The following is an 8,846-nucleotide window of genomic DNA, read 5'->3' on the forward strand; positions in this document are numbered from 1 at the left end:
GGATGTGTGCAGCTGTTTGCGTTTTGGTGTGTACATGTGTTATATCATCTGCATAGGAAGCTATGTGTATCTGTGGGGTGTGGGTATGTCGTGCATGTATAGGTTAAAGAGTGTAGGGGACAAAACAGATCCTTGGGGGACGCCATTTGTTATGTTTCTGATGTTCGAAGACTGACCGGCAAATGTTACATGTGCACATCTGCCTGCTAAGTAGTTTGCCAACCATCTTTTTGTGTTATTGTGCATGTTTGTGCTGAGTGTTTTACTACACTCGGTTAGCGCATCAGCTGAACAGCTCAGGGCCATTCTGCAATGTAAATGCAAATATTAACCTTTGTATTTCAAAATACTGTCAAAACTACATAAAACAACACAGTGTCGTGTGTTACTTAATCTGAGTTACCAGTTTAATAGATTATTCTGTGCCTGACGAATTTGTTCATTTTCATTCATTGAACACGGGTGTAGTTAATACCTGTAAGTTTTGCTGTACTTCACAATTACTGTATATATATACTCCAAAGTCTTGAGCATATGGAACCTAGGACAGTGTACTCATCCATAATGCACACTTCCATAATACTGATCGCCTATAGCATGGTAAACTGTTGGTCAGTTTCTTTACAAAACATTGATAGACCCTCCACAACGAGACATGAGCCCAAACGTCCTCAAATATTGCACATCTGTCCACTGCGCAGATGTATATCTCTCACAGCATGTGAAATGTGACTGCTTAGAGCCTCAATGGAGTGGGGTTATGGTGTGCGTGATGGAGTGGTATGTGCGAGGTGGTTAATGGTATAGGTGAGGGCGTGGCCAGAGTGATGGTGTGGGGTAAAAATGCGGGATGAATTGTGGGTGATGTGATCTCGGCGATGGTGTGGGGTGATGGTGTGGGGTAAAGGTTTAGGTGATGGTGTAACCTGGGTGGTAATATGGGTGATGGTGTGGCCTGAGTGATTGTATGATATGGTTGATGGTATGGGGTGTTTGTGTGGGTGATGATGTGGGTCATGGTGTCGTTGGTGGTGTGGCCTGAATGATGGCGTGATCTGGGTGATGTGTGAATGATGATGTGGGTGTGTTGTAGGTGATGGTGTGAATGGTGGTGTGGTCTGAGTGATGGTGAGATCTGCGTGTTGGTGTAGGTGATGTGTGGATGATGATGTGGGTGATGGTGTGGGGTGTTGGTGTGGATGATGATGTGATCTGGTTAATGGTGTTTGGTGGTAGCGTGGGTGATGCTGTTTGGTGATGGTGCGGCCTGGGTTATGGTGTGATCTGAGTACTGGTGTGAGATGATGGTGTAGGGTGGTGGTATGGTCTGGGCAGTGGTGTGGGGAGATGGTCTGGATGATGGTGTGGAATGGGTGATACTGTAGGGTGATGGTATGGTCGAGGACTCTAAGTAATGGTGTGATCTGTATGCTGGTGTGGGGTGATGGTATGGCCTGCTCGTTGGTGTGGTCTGGATGATGGTGTGGTCTACCTCCACACTTAAGTTTAGTTACAATACTGTGTTTTTAATCGTGTTTATCAAGCTGGTGATAGGGAGGGCTGGAGCTCCCGTTTCACCAGCCCTCAGGACTTGATCCTGACCATCTCCCTTTTCTGAACATTTTCAGTGCATTCATTTACACAGAGAGTAGGCCAGCATGCTCTAATAATACCTCTACCTTCAGCTGTCTACACCACACTACATGCGCATAACATATCACACCTTCTATTCACATCTTTAGTAATGGCCGCTGCAATCTTACAGTCAAATGAGGTGGTACCTCGGATTGCCACCACCGGCAGGGTAGGGCTGGAGGCACAGGGTCCTCCCGGTCGCCATCAAGCGACTGTGCCGGCAGCGACTGTTGCTATTTCCGGGAATGCTCGTCAGCGAAGAGGTGACGGTGCGGCCTTATTCTTTACCAGCATCCGCGGCCTTACCACAAATTTAAACTCAGTTCATTTTTTCCTTCAGTCCATATCCCCTTTGGCCCTTTTCCTCACAGAACCACAAATCTCACCCTCTACCGATATATCTCCATTTTGTTTTCCCGGTTACCATCGCCTTACAAACTTTCGAAGCAAGGGCGGCACCTGTTGTTATATCAAATCCCAATATGCAGTTGATACTATTTTAAACTTCACTTCATCCAGTTTTGATTACTCATTATATACATTAAATTGTCAAAACATTACCAAATATATCTATGTAGTTTATCGTTCCCCCAATGCTTCTTCGGAACCCATGTATTTGATTCCATATCCACTCAGTTGAGTAACCTTGACCTTGCCCTTGGCAATGAAATTACCATTTTGGGTGATTTTAACATACACAATGTTGAATGGTTATTGCATTCTGCCCAGACTGACGACGCTGGTCTAGAATGCGAGCTGTTTGCGGAATCGTTTAATCTCACCCAGTTGGTAAAGCAACCAACCAGAATACCTGATAATCCTGACCATAATGCCCATCTCTTGGATTTATTCTTGACAAATAATCCAGATCAATACAGAATAGAGGTACTGTCACCACTTGGATCCTCTGACCACAATCTCATCAAAGCCTCATTAGTTAACCCTCCTACACCTCCCCATTCCGAACCTGTCAGGGTGACCCGATGGCACTTTGACAGGGCAGACTGGGATGGATATAGAAATTATCTTGCTGATGTTCCATGGCAGTCTTTCTTCTCTAGTGATCCCAATTCTACCCAGTCCCACATTTGCGACTTAATACTAGCTGGTATGGATTTATTCATACCAAGTCAACAATTCACTAAAAGATCAAACTCTCCAAAATGGTTTGATGGCAATTGTGCCAGAGCAACTGCCCAAAAGTCATTAGCATATAACTCTTACTTAAAATCAAAAACATCTGAATCACTCTCCCAATTTAAAATTGCTAGAAATCATGCAAAAGCTGTATTAAGTCTATCTAAATCAAACTTTCTTCAAAAGCAAGCATCAAAACTACTTAACAACCCTAATGACAATAGAATATTCTGGTCAACTCTTAATTCTTTCAATAATAACTTTAACAAGTCATCTTCCATTCCCCCACTTAAATCTTCAGATGGCAATATTACAAATGACCCACGTGGGAAAGCAGATATCTTTGCTAGTACCTTTGCAAGAAACTCTACTATAGATGATACCAGCCAGAATGTCTCAGTACTGGAACTTGATTCTCCTGAAATTGCCCCACTTAAAATACAGACAAGATTCGTAAAATCCATCCTAGACAATTTACCTACCAACAAAGCTCCAGGCCCAGATGGAATTCCGCCAATTGTTTTGAAAAAGTGTTCCCCTGAACTTGCCTCTCTCCTAGCTAAATTATTCAGACTATGCATACGTACTTCTTTATTCCCAAATTCATGGAAAGAAGCCAATATCCACCCAGTTCCGAAGAAAGGAAGTTCGTCTGACCCCTCCAATTGCAGACCAATATCTGTCACATCTACTCTTGGTAAGGTATTTGAAACTTTAATTAATAAGCATATTGTTAAACATCTTGAATCCAACAACTTAATTAGTGATAGACAATACGGTTTTCGCCACGAAAGATCCACCATTGACATACTCAATCTCTTAACTCATACCTTCCATCAATCAATTGATCTTTTTGGAGAAACTCATGCAGTAGCTCTTGATATCTCTAAAGCTTTCGACAGAGTATGGCATCGTTCCCTGCTGTCCAAACTCCCTTGCTATGGAGTAACGTCTTTTGTTCCTTTGATTTCTTCTTATCTTAGTGACAGGAAAATAAGAGTAAAAGTAGATGATGTATATTCGAATTTCCACTCAACGCCGGCGTGCCGCAGGGATCAGTTCTGGCGCCAACCCTATTTCTGGTTCATATTAATGATCTCTTATCTGTCACTCACAATCCCATTCACTCATATGCAGATGACTCTACATAGTTCATTCACACTCAGACATCCATTTACAAAGTCTAATATCTCTACCTCTCAACTCAGTACAGCCATCTCCATAAATCAAGATCTATCTACAATCAGTGAATGGGGACAAAACAACCTTGTCTCTTTTAATGCTAGTAAAACTAAATATATACAGTTTACTAATAGACAGATATTACCATATTCGTACATTACCTTCAGTGCTACTAATATTCCCATCTCCAAAAGTATTGAAATTCTTGGTGTCTCACTTAACAGTGCCCTCAGCTGGACCTCTCATGTCAGATCACTTGCTAAAACCGCCTCAAAGAAACTTGGATTATTGTACAGAGTCCGTAACTTCTTCGCCGATGAGCAGTTAGCTATAATTTATAAGAGTCATGTGCGCTCTCAGCTTGAATATTGCTCACCCTTGTGGAATGGTCGTGGAGAGGTTGCATTAAGACAACTAGACAAAATTCAGAATAAAGCTGTTAGAATCATTAACAACCCTGCCATTACATATAAACTACCTCCCCTGCAAGTAAGAAGGAATGTTGCCTCCCTTGCATTATTTTACAGATATTTCTTTGGCAAATGCTCAGACGAAGTTGCGTCCATGGTGCCACCTCTCCATGCCTTCCCTCGTGCTACACGGGCATCTGGTAGCGCTCATGACTGGAATGTCACTCAACCATATTGCAGAACTTCTGCCTATCAGAATTCTTTCATTCCCCGAACTGCATCTCTCTGGAACTCGCTTCCCCAGAGTTGTTTTCCTCCAAATTTCAACCTACAACTGTTCAAGTCTAACTGTTACAGATATTTTATGAACAGAGGACACCAGTAATCTGGTGTATGGATTTTTTTTTTCCCCATTTGTTTTTCCTTCCTCCGTTCTGTTATTTAAAAAAAAAAAAAAAAAAGTCCAGTCTGAGGAAGTTAGGGCAGACCTCGGGAATCATTGGGATGGCTTTGGGAAGGGTATCAACCGTAAGTCATTTTTCCTATAGGTTCTATATCTTCCATAACACGTTTTTTCATAACGCAAGCCCTGTTGTTGTCCAATTAGCCGCGTCATAGCCGAGTGAACTAAATAAACGGTATTTCATTTGGTATTGTGTGGTAGGTGGTGGCGGCCATCATCCACTCACTTGATGTAGTGCTGACTACTTCTACCTTAGCCTTTCTCATTCTTTTTCTGTGCCTGCCCTCCTCACTTCCTATTTCTACCATCTTTCCTGTCACTTCTTGCTGCTTTTCTTTTCTTTACAGGTGGCTTTACATTGAGTGACAAGCCAAATGATTTCCTGTAAACCCAAGAAACCATTTACAGCGCTGGCTGGTAACCATATAACCAAACCATACGTGCTACCTACGTGTCAACAAGTGGGTTGGTGGAGGGTTATTCCTCCCCGTAAAACAAATAACTCAAAGTCAAATGACCACCCCTTACGGGATTATGGCGTCTGGCAATACATAGAGAGATAGATTTGGTATTTTAGGTGTAATATGCGTTGTATATGATCCAGGGGCTAGAAGAAGGGGGATAAGAAAGATGTATTTTGAACAGCCTCAAATAGAAGGTTCAACAAGGGGACAAAAGGGGAGGATGAATAAATAGGATGGGAGAGAGAGAGAGAGAGAGAGAGAATGATTTGCATATTTTAAGTTTGCAGCCTTGATGTGTTTTATCTAACATTGTATAACAACACACACACACGCACACACACACACACACACACACACACACACACACACACACACACACACACACACACACACACACACACACACACACACACACACACACACACACACACACACACACCTAAAAAATAACTGCATAGATCGTCATTCCCAACAGCACTTAAGAGTAGTTGCCAACAGCACTTGAGTAATTGCCAACAGCACTTGTGTGTGTGTGTGTGTGTGTGTGTGTGTGTGTGTGTGTGTGTTTTCTACTTGTCATGAATGTCGAAATTATGGCAGCCTTGGGAACTGGTGGTGGTGGTGGTAGTAGTAGGAGTAGATACAAGATACTTTAGTAAGAGGGTAGCTGTGGTGGCGGTTGTTCAAGTACAGCTCTGGCGGTGGCTGGTTGTGTGGTAGTGACAGGGGTGACAGTTGTGGTAAGTAACTAATTTAATGGTGGTGTTAGCGGTGGTGGTAGTAGTAGTGGTCGTTTTGTGGTAGTAGTAGTACGCAGTAGTAGTAGCAGCATGTGTAATGGCGATGGTGGCAGTAGTGGCCGCGGAGTCGAAAAATGATGATAGTGGTGGCGGTGGTGGCTCTGGTAGTAGCCTAGTAGCATTGTTTGGAGATTTAAAAATGGTAGCGAAGGTTGTTGTGTGGGTGTGCAGTGGTGGCGGTGGTTGTGTGTTTAGCGATGATAAATCGGGTGGTGACAGCGGATTGAGTAGCGATGGTAATACTGGTGGTTACACGATTTTGTGGGTAGTGTTGTAGTAGTAGTGATGACATGATTGTTTATGTCCTGTAGTGTGTAGCTGTGGTGGTGACATGACTGTATTAGCAGGGATGGTAGTAGTGATAGTGATAGATGACTGTGAGTAATGAGAGTAGAAATGGTGGTGACAGATGACCGTGTGAGTAGTGATAATAGTACTGTAGTAGTAGTGTTGATAGTATAGGATGACTGTGTCAGTGGAGATTGTAGTAGTTTTGGTAGTGATGATGGGTGGCAGACTGGCTGTGAGTAGTGATGGTGATAGTGATTATCAGTGGTGGTGGTGGCGGCAGCTGGCTGGGGTGACATCATCCCATGAAAAGGAAATAGGTCCAATCATTGCAACATTTAAATCCTCTCATATTGGGAACATAGTTTCATATACTGTACAATAGGAAAGCCATTTGAAGGGGTAGTACAGTCGCAAGCAGCAATCGGTATCCCCCCTCTTGGCTGAAGCTGGGTGGGGGTGGGGTGTGGGGGGGTGGGGGTGAGGGTGGGGATGGGGGGTGACGGGAGAGGTTGTTCGATTCCCTGCTCTTCTCTGGCCATGGCTTCAGCCAAGAGGGGGGATACCGATTGCTGCTCGCGACTGTACATCTGTGGGAGAATAGGCATGCACCCCATAAGGGATTTTGTAGGTAATGGAGGAATAGGTATATCCTCCTCCCGCCGTAGCTGTAAAATAAGTCCATGTAAAATCAGATCTCTTCCACTGAAGGAGGGGAGCGCGGTAGCTCGGTGGTAGGGTGTCGGGCTTGTAAACAAGAGGTTGCGAGTTCGCGCCCCGCCCGGCGGCTGCTGTGCTGGGAGGCGTAGCGCTCTCCTGTAATCCTAGCAGGGCTATATGATCTGATGAGGTCTAGCTCGGGGATTAATCCCTTAATCCACTGAAGGAGGGAAAGTTTAGTTCCCCTCATAAGGGGAAACAAGGCAACGAAGAGGCATCATCATAAATGAATAATGAAAATGGCTGAGTCCCACTATGTGGGTAAAATAAAGCCTTTGGGTATTATGGAGGCCTCATCTGAAAGAAACACCGGCCCATCACGGGAGTAGGCCCCTGTAGCAAAAAATATTTCCTCACGGAAACATTCATTCCGTAACTTCCCGGTCAGAAGCGTACAGTAGGTGATATCTTGAGAGTATCTAAAAACAGAGGGCAATAAGGAAAGCTATAACTGGAAGAAGGTGGACGGGTGGAGGAGAGATGATAGAGGGGGATGGATGGAGAGCATGGAGGCGAGATGGGAGGAAGTAGTTAATTATGGCTGAGTGAAGGGAGAGGGAGGGAGGGAAGAGTTGAGTGAAGAGGGAGGGAGAGGAGAGCTGAGCGTGGTAAAGGGCAAGGGAGGGAAGGAGGGGGAGGATGCGAGTATTGTGAAGGCGAGAACGCAAGAAAGAAGATTGAATTATAATTTTTAGAGCAGTTTGAATGATCTAGTCAGGTATGTTTGGTACGTTGCCACTCTGATATGGTTACATTAACAGCTAAACTGAATGATTTTCTAACTGTACTTCGTCAGTAAAGTGTCTGAATAAAAGGGTTAAATATTCTTGTCACGTTCGTCATAATTTTTATTTTCAGTCACTACCCACACTATACATTCAACCTTCATAGTAATAAGATCAGACTAACTATCCTCAAGAAAGGAAAATGAGCAATAGAGGGTGAGTGTGGTAGTGGTGAGCTTGGAATGAATTTCTGCTTATTTTTACAGCTAGGATAATGAGTTTCATGTGTGAAGTTCTGCTTGGTAGAGGAGGGTAACCTCAACGTTTGGCTTTGGTTACAGTAGCCTACATAACCCAGGCACATAGTTATCGTATTACTTCAATTTTTTTTTTTTTTTTAACTTCCTCCTCATCGCTTACTAGTTCATTCTCGTTTCAACGTATCCAAGATACCTGCATATTTCAGCAGTTTCTCTTCTGTAGCCTGCTGTATATAGCCCACTTCATCCTCTTCATGCATACCACATACACACTTCCCTAATTCTGTATACAGTCCTTCGTTATTACATCATTTTCTTAATTTTTCCTTATTTTTTCGTTATATCCTTGCTTCACACCCTTCCATCTTTATCTACCGTTTTTTATCCAGATTGTTCTTCCCTTCGTCTCTACGTTATATTTTTATATCCATATCAATATCTGTCTGTCTATCTTTCTATCTATATATTGTTGCGTGTGACGGATAAAATTTTTTGTATTCACGTGTTATTCAGAGCATTTATTATGTACTTGTTCCATCATGCTTAGCCCATGTGTGAATAAATAAGAATTTTATAACCCCAGCCGTGGGAAAGAGCGCTGGTCCCATACCTTTCTCAGGAGATAAACTGTCTGAACCATCCCACTCTCCAAACCATCACCACTTTCCCTTAGTTCTCAGCCTTGGAGACAAGCTGATCCGCACATCAGGTCTAGACTCTTGCATACCCCTTTGTGTTGCGTTAGAGCTACCTTCCTGTATC

This window comes from Coenobita brevimanus, chromosome 1, assembly GCF_032717465.1.
Source record: "Coenobita brevimanus isolate Jiangsu-jjx chromosome 1, ASM3271746v2, whole genome shotgun sequence".
Classification (NCBI taxonomy): Eukaryota; Metazoa; Arthropoda; class Malacostraca; order Decapoda; family Coenobitidae; genus Coenobita; species Coenobita brevimanus.